Below are 14,549 nucleotides of genomic sequence, written 5' to 3' on the forward strand. Positions count from 1 at the left end.
GTAATGCTATTATTGAATATTAATGTTGGATATTAGTTATCTCCATTGCCCTCTAAAATAATCACATATTCTATTTGGGAATTGCTCTATACCCTCGATACTCTATACCATATACCCAGACTCTAGACCCTCCTGGCCATTTACAGTAAGTATTAGCATACTGCGATTTCTCTGGGGTTGGATAGGAAAAAAAATCATGTTTATATTTGTTCACATTATTGCCTGAACTACTGCTAAATATTAACAATATTGGGCTGTGCCAACCTTTGCAAGAGAGGTGGGAATGAGTATATGTCGTGAATATCCTTCAGTGGCATGGACCCGGTCAAAGAAATTCATGGAATGCTGAATACTTGAGTCCCAGGTTTCAGTTTCAGAGAACCATTTCAGAGAATCCACTGAAGCTAGTTTAAGAAAAAAGAACAATGTAGTACAGAGAATTATTAAAAGGTTTGCAGAATCACTGGGAGGACAAAAGAAATATGTTTCAGCAAGAAAGATTCCCCAAGATGCTACAGAAATAGAAACCAAAGGAGCTGCTGCTGCTACACCATCCACGTGCTACCTGTGGAGTGGGTACCACAACTAGGGCTCCAAAACCACCCACCCTCAGCTACAATACACACCAGCACTATGTAATTCATCTTTGTGTATCCATTAGACATGGGGCTTTTATTCAATGTATATTTACTGAAGAGAAGAACAAATACTCTTTCTTCTTTTTTATACAGTCAAAGTCCATTTGTGCAAATGCTTACAGGAATTAAAAGACTTACTTATGACCATGAAGGAAAGCTGGAGAGCAATATTGTTAGACATACTGTTATAGATTTCTGTATTATTTACTGCAATTAGTCACTAAGATAAAACCGAATCCTTAAAGTTTTAGCGAGGGAGAAGTTCATCCTTTACAGTCAGGTGAAGTGTCTAGGCAGTGGGAGCGGTGCAGGCCAGCTTGCTTCACTTCTCACTCACAGACTGGATAGTTTAGGAGCAAGGCAATAAAGATGGCAAAGGCTTCTGCAGCCTTGGTTAACATTCAGATGGCATCAGGAGGGGTGAAGGTGTTTATGGTCCAAACCTAGAAGTGTTGCATGTAATATTTATTTGCGTCACAGGACAGCACAGTCACATGGCTCCAGTGGACTACAGTTGAATTAGGAAATACAGTAGAGTTGTCTATTTTATCCACAGAAAGAATAGGAAACAGATTTTAACAGACATAACTGAGTTTGTGACAGTATCAGAAGAGAAACTGGAACATCTGGTTTATAAAAATCACTATAGAAAATTGTATAGTGAATGCTGTTTTTGAGAGACACTCCCAGACCGAATAGAAAAAAACATCTTATCTGTCAAAGTAATAATGATACGACTTTAAATATCCTTCTGAGACCACCAAGTTGGTTTTTAGCATTTCTTTGGGTGACAAATAACAGCTTGTGAGATTTATCTTTTCCACATAACAGACCAAGTTCGTTTGCATTACACTAAGCATCTAAACTTTTCCAAGCGGAGCAGGTCACAGTGGCCATCTCTCCCAGAATGAGGATTTTTTTTTTTTTTTTTTTTTTTTTTTTTTGCTTCTGGACATGGAATGCACCCCTCCTACACCAACTGAAGTTCATGGGAGTGTCATTCAAATGACACTAATACTATTTTTTTATCCTTAAATTTGGACCCTTTGAAAAAGAAGATTGACATTGAATCTAAGTGGATGTATGCAAAAAAACAGATGAGAATTATGAGTTGATTGAAATATGAAGGCATGTGACAGACAAAAACGTTTAAAGAAAGGTCAAGGTTCTGTAGCTGCTTCACGACTATGGAGTTTGCTTCCTTGCACACATTTTTGTTTTTTGGAATGCCCAAGTCCAGTAAACTAATTTTTGACAACAGCTGATTTTATATATTTTGAACGATGTTATATGAATTTATATAATAGGAAAAAACTGAGGAATCAGAGACAACATTCCCAAAACTAGAACATAAAGAAAATGATCAGGTCTTTGTCACTAGGAAAAAAGGATTATAAGAAACTTCCTTTTTGGTTAAGCCATGGACTCTTCTCTGTCCTCCTCTATCAGAAAAGAGTGTGCAGAAATCCAACAGGCAAAAGGTTATATTGCAAGAAATGTAGTTTCATTTTGACCTTCAAGAATATTTAACCTCTGGGAGACAATATGGTGGAGAAGTAGGAGGATGCTCTGTTTCATCCTGTCCCCTAAAGTGATCTGATTACCTACTAAAGAACTCTTATAACCCATGAAATCAGCCTGAGATTGGAATTATACACTTCTGCAACATTATGGAGGCAGAAGACACCAGTGGGCAGTTAAAGTGGAGTTGGAACATCAGACTGATACTGGAAAATAGTCAAAAGGGGGAGGGAGCCACAAGAAGCGACCCACTGAAAAGTAATACCCCAATCCGAGAGTTCCCTGTGTTTGTGGTCCAGCATTAACTTGGGAGTCTGGTTGAAAGCAATAAAAAAGAACAAAGGATAATAGGGGGGAATGGGGAATCAGGCGGTTAGGGACAGGGGCTTAAGCCCACCAACCCAGGAAAACCACCACTGGTACTGAGCCAGAGAGAGTGCTGTGAAGAAGCCAGGTCTTGGTGCTGAGCCGCTGGCATTCCTGAGAGCTTCTGGGTGGCAGTATCCATGAGTGTGAGGTAGCCTTGCCAGCTGGCAGAACTGTCACGGCTGGCACGACAAATTGACCAGGAACATGAGGGTAAGAGGATGCTGAAAAGAAATTAAGAGACAAAGAGATGGGGGCAGAAGGAGCACCAAGGAGGATGTCCAATAGTGCCAATTTTATTCAAGGCTGTGAGGCATTTTATAGCTAACAGAAACAATAATTAGAAAAGTGTCTATTTTTAGCTGATTAGTAAAGAGTTTGCAAAAAGCACAGAAAATCCTTCAAGCTTTCCCATTATCTATTTCCTAGACATCAATAGCAGACCTTCTAGCACCACATGTACTGACATCAAGGCCACTCAGGACATAGTTTATGTAAGCACAGCTCAGTCTTACAGTGGTGTAGTCTATAGCCCATGCAAGGACAGCAAGGACCAGCCAAGAATTTCTGACCCCGGCCAAATTGTCTCTATCTGACTAGCGAACGTGTGGGATGTCACGTAGGTGAGCGCACAAGACATAGCACAGACCCTTTCTCAGTGCTACTCGACTTTATCAACCTAAGCCTTTTGTTCGGCTATTCAGACTTTAAAGGAGGCACAAGTCAGGACCTGGTTTGGTTCTCGTCTCAAGCCTTACCCTGGCCTCCCATGCAGAAACACAGCCTTTTGCATTCTCCAAGTGCAGGCTGTGTGGCCAGAGTCCGAGTCATGCATTACACCCTCTCCTGAGACAGCTTTCTGCAGGTGCCAGGCAGCCAGCACTCTATAGTTCCCAGAGAGTCTGAGCACTTACCAGCCCAAGCCAGAATGATAATCTCAGTGTGCCCTCTGCTCCAGACTGCTCTGGCAATCTGGATCCACCCAGACAGCCAGGGCTAGTATTTCTCATGGTGTTGGGTACAAGTGGGAATTCCTGTAACCCCAGAGACCATGATTGGGAACTGCCTCTGCCACTGGCAGAGGCAGAATTTATGTGCTCTGGGGCACCCAGAGGAGAAGAAACTGAGGCTTTGGTCTGAGAGGGAGTTCTGGGTGCAGTTTGCTTTCCTCTAAACTTCCAAAAACCATCAAAAGCCTCCAAGGGAGAGAAAACAAAGGAACAAACGAACAAAAAAACCTCATCATCACTAGCCATCAAAGATTCAAATTAAAACCACATTGAGATACCACCTTACACCAGTTAGAATGGCCAAAATTAGCAAAACAGGAAACAACATGTCTTGGAGAGGATGTTGAGAAAGAGGAACCCTCTTACACTGTTGGTGGGAATGCAAGTTGGTGCAACCACTTTGGAGAACAGTGTGGAGATTCCTCAATAAATTAAAAACAGAATTTCCCTATGACCCTGCAATTGCACTACTGGGTATTTAACCCAAAGATACAGATGTAGTAAAATGAAGGGCCTCTGTACCCCAGTGTTTATAGCAGCAATGGCCACTGTCCCCAAACTGTGGAAAGAGCCAAGATGCCCTTCAACAGACGAATGAATAAGGAAGATGTGGTCAGAGTATACTATAGTATACTATAGAGTATTATGCCTCCATCAAAAAGGATGAATACCCAACTTTTGTAGCAACATGGACGGGACTGGAAGAGATTATGCTGAGTGAAATAAGTCAAGCAGAGACAGTCAATTGTCATATGGTTTCACTTATTTGTGGAGCATAACAAATAACATGGAGGACATAGGGAGATGGAGAAGAGAAGTGAGCTGAGGGAAATTGGAAAGGGAGGTGAACCATGAGAGACTCTGGACTCTGTAAAACAATCTGAAGGGTTTGAAGAGGTGGGAGGGTGGGAGGTTGGGGGAACCAGGTGGTGGGTATTAGAGAGGGCATGGATTGCATGGAGCACTGGGTGTGGTGCAAAAACAATGAATTCTGTTATACTGAAAAGAGATAAAACAAACAACAAACAAACAAACAAACAAACAAACATAAAACCTCCAAAGAACAAAAGCCTGAAAAAACGGTTTCCTAAGAGCCCACCTCCTTGATGGGGGCAGGAGGACTTAACTCTAGGAACATTGCCTGAAAACCCACGTGAAAGGCCCCTCCCCCAGAAAGCCAACCAAAAAGAAAAAAAAAAAAAGTCAAGAGGACAACCACCACTACTGCATAGATACAACTTTAATTTTTAATTCGTTCCCACTATTCTGGTTCTTTTCATTTTTTTAATATGTAACTTTTTAACTTATTTACCATCACAATGAGATGTGCAGTACATCGAATTCCATAATAACCTTTAATCTGAATTTTTGATACATATTCCTGTGTTTTTCTTTTGCTTTTCTATTTTACTTGTTTTTTTTCTTTTCCTTTCTTTTTTTTTTTTTTAAATATTCATATAGAGATAAGCTTCAAGGTAATCCCCTTTCCCCAGTCAATGCTAACCATATAGGTGAACCAGTTTTGATCCCCATTTATCTCAGGAAAGTTGAGTCCTTTCACAAAGATATCAAGATATATCCAGGAAAAAATCAAAATAACTGCCTCTCCCACACTGAGAATTTATAACCACTCTCCCATCTTTTTTCTTCTGTCAGTCTTTCTGTATATTCTTTTTTGTTCTTGTAGTATATAAATCTTATACTTGGGGTTCATGTTGGCTGGGCTCTTTCTTTTATATATTTATTTATTTTTCTTATTATCTACTTTTGTCGGTCTTTTTGTTTGTCTGTCTTTGTATACTTTATAAATTTTACCTTTGGGGCTTGGGCTGGGCCTTCTCTTTTATTTTTTCTTTTCTGTTTTTTTTTTTTTTTCCCTGTATCTCTCTCTCTCTATCTTTTTCTTTTTTCTTTCTTTTTGGTGGGGACTCTCAATTTCTCAGAAGCATTTCAGAGTCCAACTTGACTGCACCACAGTTGATACAGTCAGCTACCATCCCTTCATCCGACTTCCACCAAAATGACTAGGAGGAGGAATGATCAACAGAGGAAAAATTAAGAGACTGTGCCCTCTCCATTAGAGCTATTGGACATGGATATAGATAGTATGTCAGAAAGGGAATTCAGGCTAACAATTATCCAGGCTATAGCTAGGTTTGCAAAATCCTTTAATGACAAAATGGAATTGATAAGGGCAGAAGTGAAAGCCACCAGGGATGATGTTCACAATGTTCTCAATGATTTCCAGTTTAATATAAAATCTCTAAAAGCTAGGGTAACTGAGACAGAAGATAGAACTAGTGATCTGGAGGACAAACAGATAGAGAAAAAGGATCAGGAAGAAGCCCAGAATAAACTGTTGAGAAGCCATGAAAACAGAATTAGGGAATAAATGACGCCTTGAAATGTTCCAACCTCAGAATTATTGGAATCCCTCAAGGGGCAGAGAAAGAAAGAATACTAGAAGATATAGGGAAAGGGCTGGCAAGATGTATTCAGGGCACTAAATGAAAGGAACATGCAACAAAGAATACTTTATCCAGCAAGAATGACATTTAAAACGGACGCAGAGATAAAGAGCTTCCAAGGCTAGCAATGTTTAAGAGTATGCGACCACCAAGCTGACACTACAAGAAATATTAAGGGGCTTTCTATAAAAGAGGAAAAATCCTAAGAATATCATTGAACAGAAATATATGGAGACAATCTATAGAAACAACAGCTTCACAGGTGACACGATGTCAGTAAAAAAGTTCTCTCAATATTCACTCTCAACGTGAATGGAATAAATGCACTCATAAAATGACACAGGGCTGCCGACTGGATAAAAGGACAGGGCCCATCCATAAGTTGTCTACAAGAGACCCATTTTGAAGGTAAGGATACATCCAGACTTAAAGTGAAGGGATGGAGAAGCATCTTTCATGACAATGGACCTCAAAAGAAGGCTAGGATAGCGATTCTCATATCAGATAAATTAGATTTTAAGCTAAATACTGTAGTCGAGATACAAAAGGACACTACATAAACCATTGGCCAAATAATCCAAAAGAAAAGATAAAAGGCTCAAAGTAATAAAATTATGAATGAAAAGGGAGAGATCACAATGAACACAAAGGAAGTAGAAACAATAATCAGAAGTTATTATCAACAGTTATATGCCAATAAGTTAAGCAACCTAGAAGAAATGGATACATTCCTGGAAAGCTATAAACTTCCAAAATTGAACCAGGAAGAAGTTGACAACCAGAATAGACCAATATCCAGTAACAAGTTTGAAGGAGTGATCAAAAACCTCCCAAAAAATAAGAGCTCAGGACCTGAAGGATTCCCTGGGAAGTTCTACCAAACTTTCAGAGAAGAAATTACACCTATTCTTCTGAAGCTGATTCAAATACTGAAGCAGAAGGAAAACTTCAGATTCTTTTTTTGAAGCCAGACTTACCCTGAACCCCCAAACAGGCAAAGACCACACCAAAAAGGAGAATTTCAGACCAATATCCCTGATGAATAAGGATGCTAAGATTCTCAACAAGATCCTAGCTAATAGGATCCAACAGTACATTAAAAAGATTATCCACCATAACCAGGTGGGATTCATCCCTGGGTTGCAAGAGTGGTTCAACATTCTCAAATCAATCATTGTGATAGAACAAATCAATAAGAGAAGAGAGAAAAACTACATGGTTCCCTCAATTGATGCAGAAAAAGCATTTGACAAAATTCATCATTGTTCCTGATTAAAATGCTTCAAAGTATAGTGAGAGAGGGAACATTTCTCAACTTCATAAAATCTATCTATGAAAAACCCACAGCAAATATCATGCTTAATGGGAAAAAGCTGACAGCCTTCCTCTTGAGATCAGGAACACGACAAGGATGCCCACTCTCACCACTCTTGTTCAACATAATATTAGAAGTCTTAGCTACAGCAATCAGACAACAAAGAGAAATAAAATGTATTCAAATTGGCAATAAAGAAGCCAAACTCTCTCTCTTCGCAGATGACATGATACTTCAGATGGAAAACCCAAAAGACTCCACCCCGAAACTACTAGAACTCATTCAGCAATTCAGGAATGTGGTGGGATACAAAATCAATATATGGAAATCAGTTGCTTTCTTATACACTAACAATGAAAATACAGAAAGGGGAATTAGAGAATTGATTCCATTTACTGTAGCACCAAGAACCATAAGATACGTAGGAATAAGCCTAACCAAACAGGCAAACGATCTGTACTCGAGGAACTACAGAACACTCATGAAAGATATTGAAGACACAAAAAGATGGAAGACCATTCCATGCTCATGGATCAGAAATATAACCACAGTTAAAATGTCTATACTGTCTAGAGCAATCTATACTTTCAATGCCATTCCAATCAAAATTCCACTGGCATTTTTCAAACAGTGGGAGTAAACAATCCTAAAATTTGTATGGAATCAGAAGAGACCCCAAATTGCTAAGAAAATGTTGAAGAAAAAAAAAAAAAAAAAAAAACCTGGCTGCATCATATTGCCCAATTTCAAGCTTTACTACAAAGCTGTGATCACCAAGACAGCATTGTACTGGCATAAAAACAGACACATAGACCAGTGGAAGAGAGTTGAAAGCCCAGATATGGACCCTCAACTCTACAGTCAAAAAAATCTTGAACAAAGAAGGAAAAAAAATATCCAGTGGAAAAATACAGTCTCTTCAATAAACGGTGCTGGGAAAATTAGACAGCTATGTGTAGAAGAAAGAAACTGGACCATTCTTTTACACCATACACAAAGATAAACTCGAAATGAATAAGAGACCTCAATGTGAGACAGGAATCCAGCAGAATCCTAGAGGAAAATATAGGCAGTAACCTCTTCAACATCAGCCACAGCAACTTCTTTCAAGATATGTCTCCAGGGGCGCCTGGGTGGCTCAGTGGGTTAAAGCCTCTGCCTTCAGCTCAGGTCATGATCCCAGGGTCCTGGGATCGAGCCCCACATCAGGCTCTCTGCTCAGCAGGGAGCCTGCTTCCTCCTCTCTCTGACTGTCTCTCTGCCTGCTTGTAATCTCTGTCTGTCAAATAAATAATAAAATAAAATCTTAAAAAAAAAAGATATGTCTCCAAAGAAAAGAGACAAAAGTGAAAATGAATTTTGAGGACTTCATCAAGATCAAAAGCTTCTGCACATGATACTCAAAGGAAACACTCAACAAAACAAAAAGGCAACCCACGGAATGGGAGAAGATATTCATAACTGACAATATAGACAAAGGGCTGATATCCAGGATCTATAAGGAACTCCTCAAATTCAACACACACGAAACAGATAATCATGTCAAAAAAATGGGCAGAAGACATGAACAGACACTTCTCCAACGAAGACATATGAATGGCTAACACACGCATGAAACACTGTTCATCAACACTAGCCATCAGGGAGATTCAAATCAAAACCACATTTAGATACCACCTTAAACCACTTAGATTGACCCACATTAACAAGACAGTAAACAACGTGTGCTAGAGAGGATGTAGAGAAAGGGGAACCCTCTTTCATTGTTGGTCGGAATGCAAGTCATTGCAGCTGCTTTGGAAAACAGTTTGGAGATTCCTTAAGAAACTAAAAATAGAGATTCCCTATGACCCTGAAATTGCACTACTGGGTATTTACCCCAAAGATATAGATGTAATGAACAGAAGGGCCATCTGTACCCCAATGTTCATGGCAGCAATAGCCATGATCGCCAAACTGTGGAAAGAACCAAAATACCCTTCAGCAGACAAATGGATAAGGAGGATGTGGTCCATATACACTATGGAGAATTATGACTCCATCAGAAAGGATAACTATGCAACTTTTTTATCAACATGGACGGGACTAGAAGAGATTATGCTGAGTGAAAGAAGTCAAGCTGAGAGAGTCAAGTATCTTATGGTTTTGCTTATTTGTGGAGTATAAGGAATAACACGGAGGACATGGGGAGAAGGAAAGGAGAAGGGACTTGGGGGAAATCAGAGGGTGAGATGAGCCATGAGAGACTGTGGACTCTGAAAAACAATCTGAGGGTTTGGAGGAGAGGGCGGTGGGAGGTTGGGTGAGCCTGGTGGTGGGTATTATGGAGGGCACATACTGCATGGAGCACTGGTTGTGGTTCAAAAACAATGAATTCTGGAACACTGAAAAGAAATAAAAAAAATAAAAAAATTTAAAAAAGAGTAATGCATCACTAGAAATGCCTGGGGGAGGCTTAGTCTTTTTAATATTTTTAACTTATTTTTATTATTTTTTTAAAGAAACTTTCTTAGGATATATTTTGTGAGTCAGATTTACAACTCTACAGGTCTTGATTAAGAATGAAAGGGGGAAAAAAAAGACTAAAAACCAAATATCAACATTTTAAAAAAGATCATAGTCTTAGAAGTTAATTTAACTTATAGGAACTTTTCATTTACCTACTGTTAGCTGTATCAGTCAGTGATAATATGTCTGTTTCAAATTCAATTATTTTTCTGAAAATATTTTAGCTCAGACATATTCTCATATTTGCAAGTTCATTTGCTTTTGCTTATTTACTATATATTTTGCCAGAGAGAATTATTATTACTTTAAAGTGATCATGTTCATATGAATATAATATCATTAGTGTCGACCTTAGTTTAATTTACCTTAAATTGAGTAAAGAATACATTGATGCTTGTAGATATCACCCATTGATTAAAATATCACTTCCACCACATTTACTACAAGTTCATAAGGGATTAGAAGGTACAACACCAATTCTTTCAAGAATTCTATCATACTTTGTTTGAAGTTAAAAGAGAGGTTTATGTTTTTTTAAAACACAAGTATGTAAGTAATTTATTTACCTTTTAACATTTAATTATATATCTATGTGAAAGTATAAAACAGATAACATATTTATCTTTAAATAGACTTTGAAAAATAAGATTTTCCTTTGGATTTCCATAATTTAAATGCTTAAAGAAGTATCAACTGTTAATTCTAATAGTTTATTAAAATAGTTTTTATTAATTCCAATTAAAATCATCTTAAGCATTTGGAGAAATATCTCAACCTTAAATGATAAATAAAAATAAAAATGCCATAAGACATATACTGTTCATTATCTTGCATAGTAACAAACATACTGGTTTGGAGAGCTGACATTGGACCTTCCACCATTCTATTAATGAAGTCATTTTTCTGAATAGACTTCTTTGAATATTTTTCAAACCAGTGTGTATACTTTTCTTTCATCCCTGCCCTTGACTTTTTAGATAACTCCATAAAAACGTAACAGCAATCATGATTTCAGGACATCTTTGTACATGAAGGAGGATACCTAGTGTATTATGTGTGCATTCACTTGAGGAGGTCCACAGACATGAATAAGGTGAAAATATCAATTGCTCAGCGAGTTCCTAGGACAAAGTTTAGAAATGAGTTCTGATACTTTGTGTAGTTGTTTGAGTAGTAGCATTAAATGTTAATTCAGAAGGTAAACAGATATATTTACTCAGGTATTTGAATATTATGTCTCTCATGTATAAGTTCTTTCTATAATTTGGATATTAATCCCTTATTGGATATGTCATTTGCAAATATCTTCTCCCAATCAGAAGTTCTGTTGATTGGTTCCGTCACTGTGCAGAGGCTTTTTATCTTGAGAAACAGTAGTTCATTTTTCCTTTTGTTTCCCTTGCCTTTAGAGACGTGTGTAGCAAGAAGTTGCTGCGGCTGAAGTTGAAGAGGTTTCAACCTGGGTTCTCCTCTAGGATATTGAAGGATTCCTGTCTCACATTGAGGTATTTCATCCATTTTGAATTTATGTTTGCATATACTTAGGAGAAGATCCAGTGTCATCCTTCTGTGTGTGACTGTCCAACTTTCCCAGCACCACGTATTGAAGACACTATCTTCTTTCCCTGAGTACTTTTTCCTGCTTTGTCAAAGATTAGTTGACCATGGACACAAGGGTCCATTTCTAGGGACTCCCTTTTGTTCTGTTGAGTGATGGGTCTCTTTTTGTATCACTACTATGCTGTCTTGATGATTACAGCTTTGTAAACTAGCTTGAAGTCGGGCATTGTGATGTGCCCGGCTTTGGTTTTCTTGTTCAACAGTCCCCTGGCTATTCAGGATACTTTCTGGCTACATGGAAATTTCATTATTGTTTGTTTTAAGGGTGAAAAATTTTATGGTGTTTTGATAAGGATTGCGTTGAATGTGTTGAGTGCTCTTGACATTGTTGATCCTTCCAATCCAGGAGCATGGAATGTTTTTCCATCTCTGCGTCTTCTTCAATGCCCTTCCTCAGTGTTCTGTAGTTTATATGGTAGAAATCATTTACCTCTTTGGTTGGGTTTATTCCTAGGCATCTTATGGGTTTGGGTGCTATGATTGGTGGAACTGACACCTTCATTTCTCTTTCTTCATTCACTTTGTTAGTGTATAGGAAAGCAAGAGATTTCTGTGTTTTCATTTTGGAATCCTTCATGTTTCTGAATTGCTGTATGAATTCAAGTCATTTTGGAGTGAAGTCTTTTGGCTTTTCCACATAACGTAGATTGTCTTATGCAAAGAGAGACAATTTGACTTCTTCTATGACAACTTGAATCCCTTTTATTTGCTATTGTTGTCCAAATGCTGAGGCTGGGACTTCCAATGCTGTGTTCAACAGAGTGGTGAGAGTGGGCATCCCTGTCATATTCCTGACATGAATGGAAGAGCTGTCAGTTTTTCCCCATTGAGAATGATATTTGCTGTGGGATCCTCATAGATGGCTTTTATAATATGAGATATGTTCCCTCTATCCCTGTATCTTGAGGAGTTTTAATCATGAGAAAGTGTATTTTGCCAAATGCTTTGCTTTTTATGCATCAGATGAGAGTTTGATATGATCCTTGTCTTTCTTTTGTTTGTATGACCAATCACATTAATTGATTTGTGGATGTTGAATCTCCCTTGCATCCCAGGAATAAACCTCACATGGTGGTAGTGAATAACCCTTTTAATGTACCATGGAATCCTACTGGCTTGTATCTTGTTGACTAATTTGGTATTAGTGCTTACCAAGCTTATTCATCTGTAATTCTCCTTTTACATGGGGTCTTTGTCTGCTTGTGGGTCAAGGTAATTCTAAGCCTCAGAAAATCTTTTGGAAGCTGTCCTTCCACTTCTATTTTTTTTTTTTTTTTTTGGAAACAGCTTCAGTAGAATAGGCATGATTTATTCTTAAAATGATTGGTAGAATTCCACTGAAAATTTGTGTGGCCCTGGACTCTTGTGTTTTGGGGTAGGTTTTTCATTCCTGACTCAATGTCCATGCTGGGTATTGGGTCTGTTCAGATTGTATACTTCTTCCTGTTTCAGACTTGTTAGATTACAAGTTTCCAGGAATGCATCTATTTCTTCCAGATGACCTAATTTTTGGCATATAGTTGCTGATAATGTGTCCTAACACTTCCCTGTTTCTTTTGCATTGGTCATGATCTCTCCCCTTTCCTTCCTGATTTTATTATCTTAGGTCCTTTATCTTTTCTTTTGGCTACCTCTGGCCAGAGGTTTATCGATCTGATTAATTCGTTCTGAGAACCAGCTTCTAGTTTTGTTGTTGGGCTCTGCTGATATACTACTTCCTATTTCATTGATTTCTGCTCTGATCTTTATTCTTTTTCTTTTGCTTGGTTTCAGCTCGATTTGCTGTTCTTTTTCCAGGTGTAAGGTTAGCTTGTGCATTTGGGATTCTTCTAATTTTTTGGATGTCTATGTAATTCCCTCTAAAGACCGACTATTCAGTATCCCATTGGTTCTAAACCAATGTGTTTTCATTTTCATTAGTTTCAATGAATTGTTTAAGTTCTTTAATTTCCTGAATGATGCAATCATTCCCTGGCAGGACAATCTTGATCTCCAAGTGTATGAATTCCTTCCAAAATTCCTCTTCTGATCAGTTTCAAAACATTACTGTCTGAAAAATGAAGGGGAAAATTTCAGAACTTTGGTATTGGTTGAGATCTGATTTGTGATGCAGTATGTGATCCTTCTTTTTTTTAAATTTTTGATTATGTAATGTTAGTCACGATACAGTACATTATCAGTTTTTGACACAGAGTTCTTAGAGTCATGGTTTATGTATAACAACATTATATACTATATATATATATATATATATATATATATATATATATATATCCATTCAGTAAATGCCCTCCTTAATAACCACCACCAGCTTCATCAATCTCCCCAAACTCTTTTCCTCTAAAATCATCTGTTTCTTTAATTTTCCATTCTCTTGTGGTTCATCTCGCCCTCCAATTCCCCCACCTTCCCTTTTCCCTATCTTCTCCTAATGTGCTTCATGTTATTTCTTATTTTCCCCAACTACATGAAACCATATGATAATTGACTTTCTCTGCTTGACACCTTATAATCAGCATAATTTCCTCCAGTCCCTTCCATGTTGATTCAAAAGTGGTGGATTCCTCCTTTCTGATGGCTAAGTAATATTCCATTGCATATATGGACCAAATCTTCTTTATCCATTCGTCTGTTGAAGGACACCTTGACCCTTTCCACAGTTTGCCTATTGTGGCCATTACTGCTATGAACACTGGGGTACATATGACCCTTCTTTTCAATACATCTGTATCTTCGGGGTAAATACCCAGTAGTGCAATTGCTGTGTCATACGTAGTTCTATGTTTAACTTTATGAGAACCCTTCTGAAATACCTGTGGCTTCTGTGAATCTACAAATCTACATCTCTACCTCCCTTCCTATCTGTAGTAGTGCTCTACCTGTCAGCACACCCCTAAGTAAAGCAATCCAACCCCAGGTCATGGGAGTTCCAAATATCTCCTAAAGACCCCAAAACCCTATGTTGTGGGTGTCAAGCAACAGTGAAGGAGGCAGGATGGGTCCGGTGCTTGTCTATGAATTGGCAGAAGTTGTCCTGTGATGGCCGAAGCCCAAAGTGGCAGCAAATGCTGGATGTGGGAGAGTCATCTCACACACTACCTTC

This window comes from Lutra lutra, unplaced genomic scaffold, assembly GCF_902655055.1.
Source record: "Lutra lutra unplaced genomic scaffold, mLutLut1.2, whole genome shotgun sequence".
NCBI lineage: Eukaryota > Metazoa > Chordata > Mammalia > Carnivora > Mustelidae > Lutra > Lutra lutra.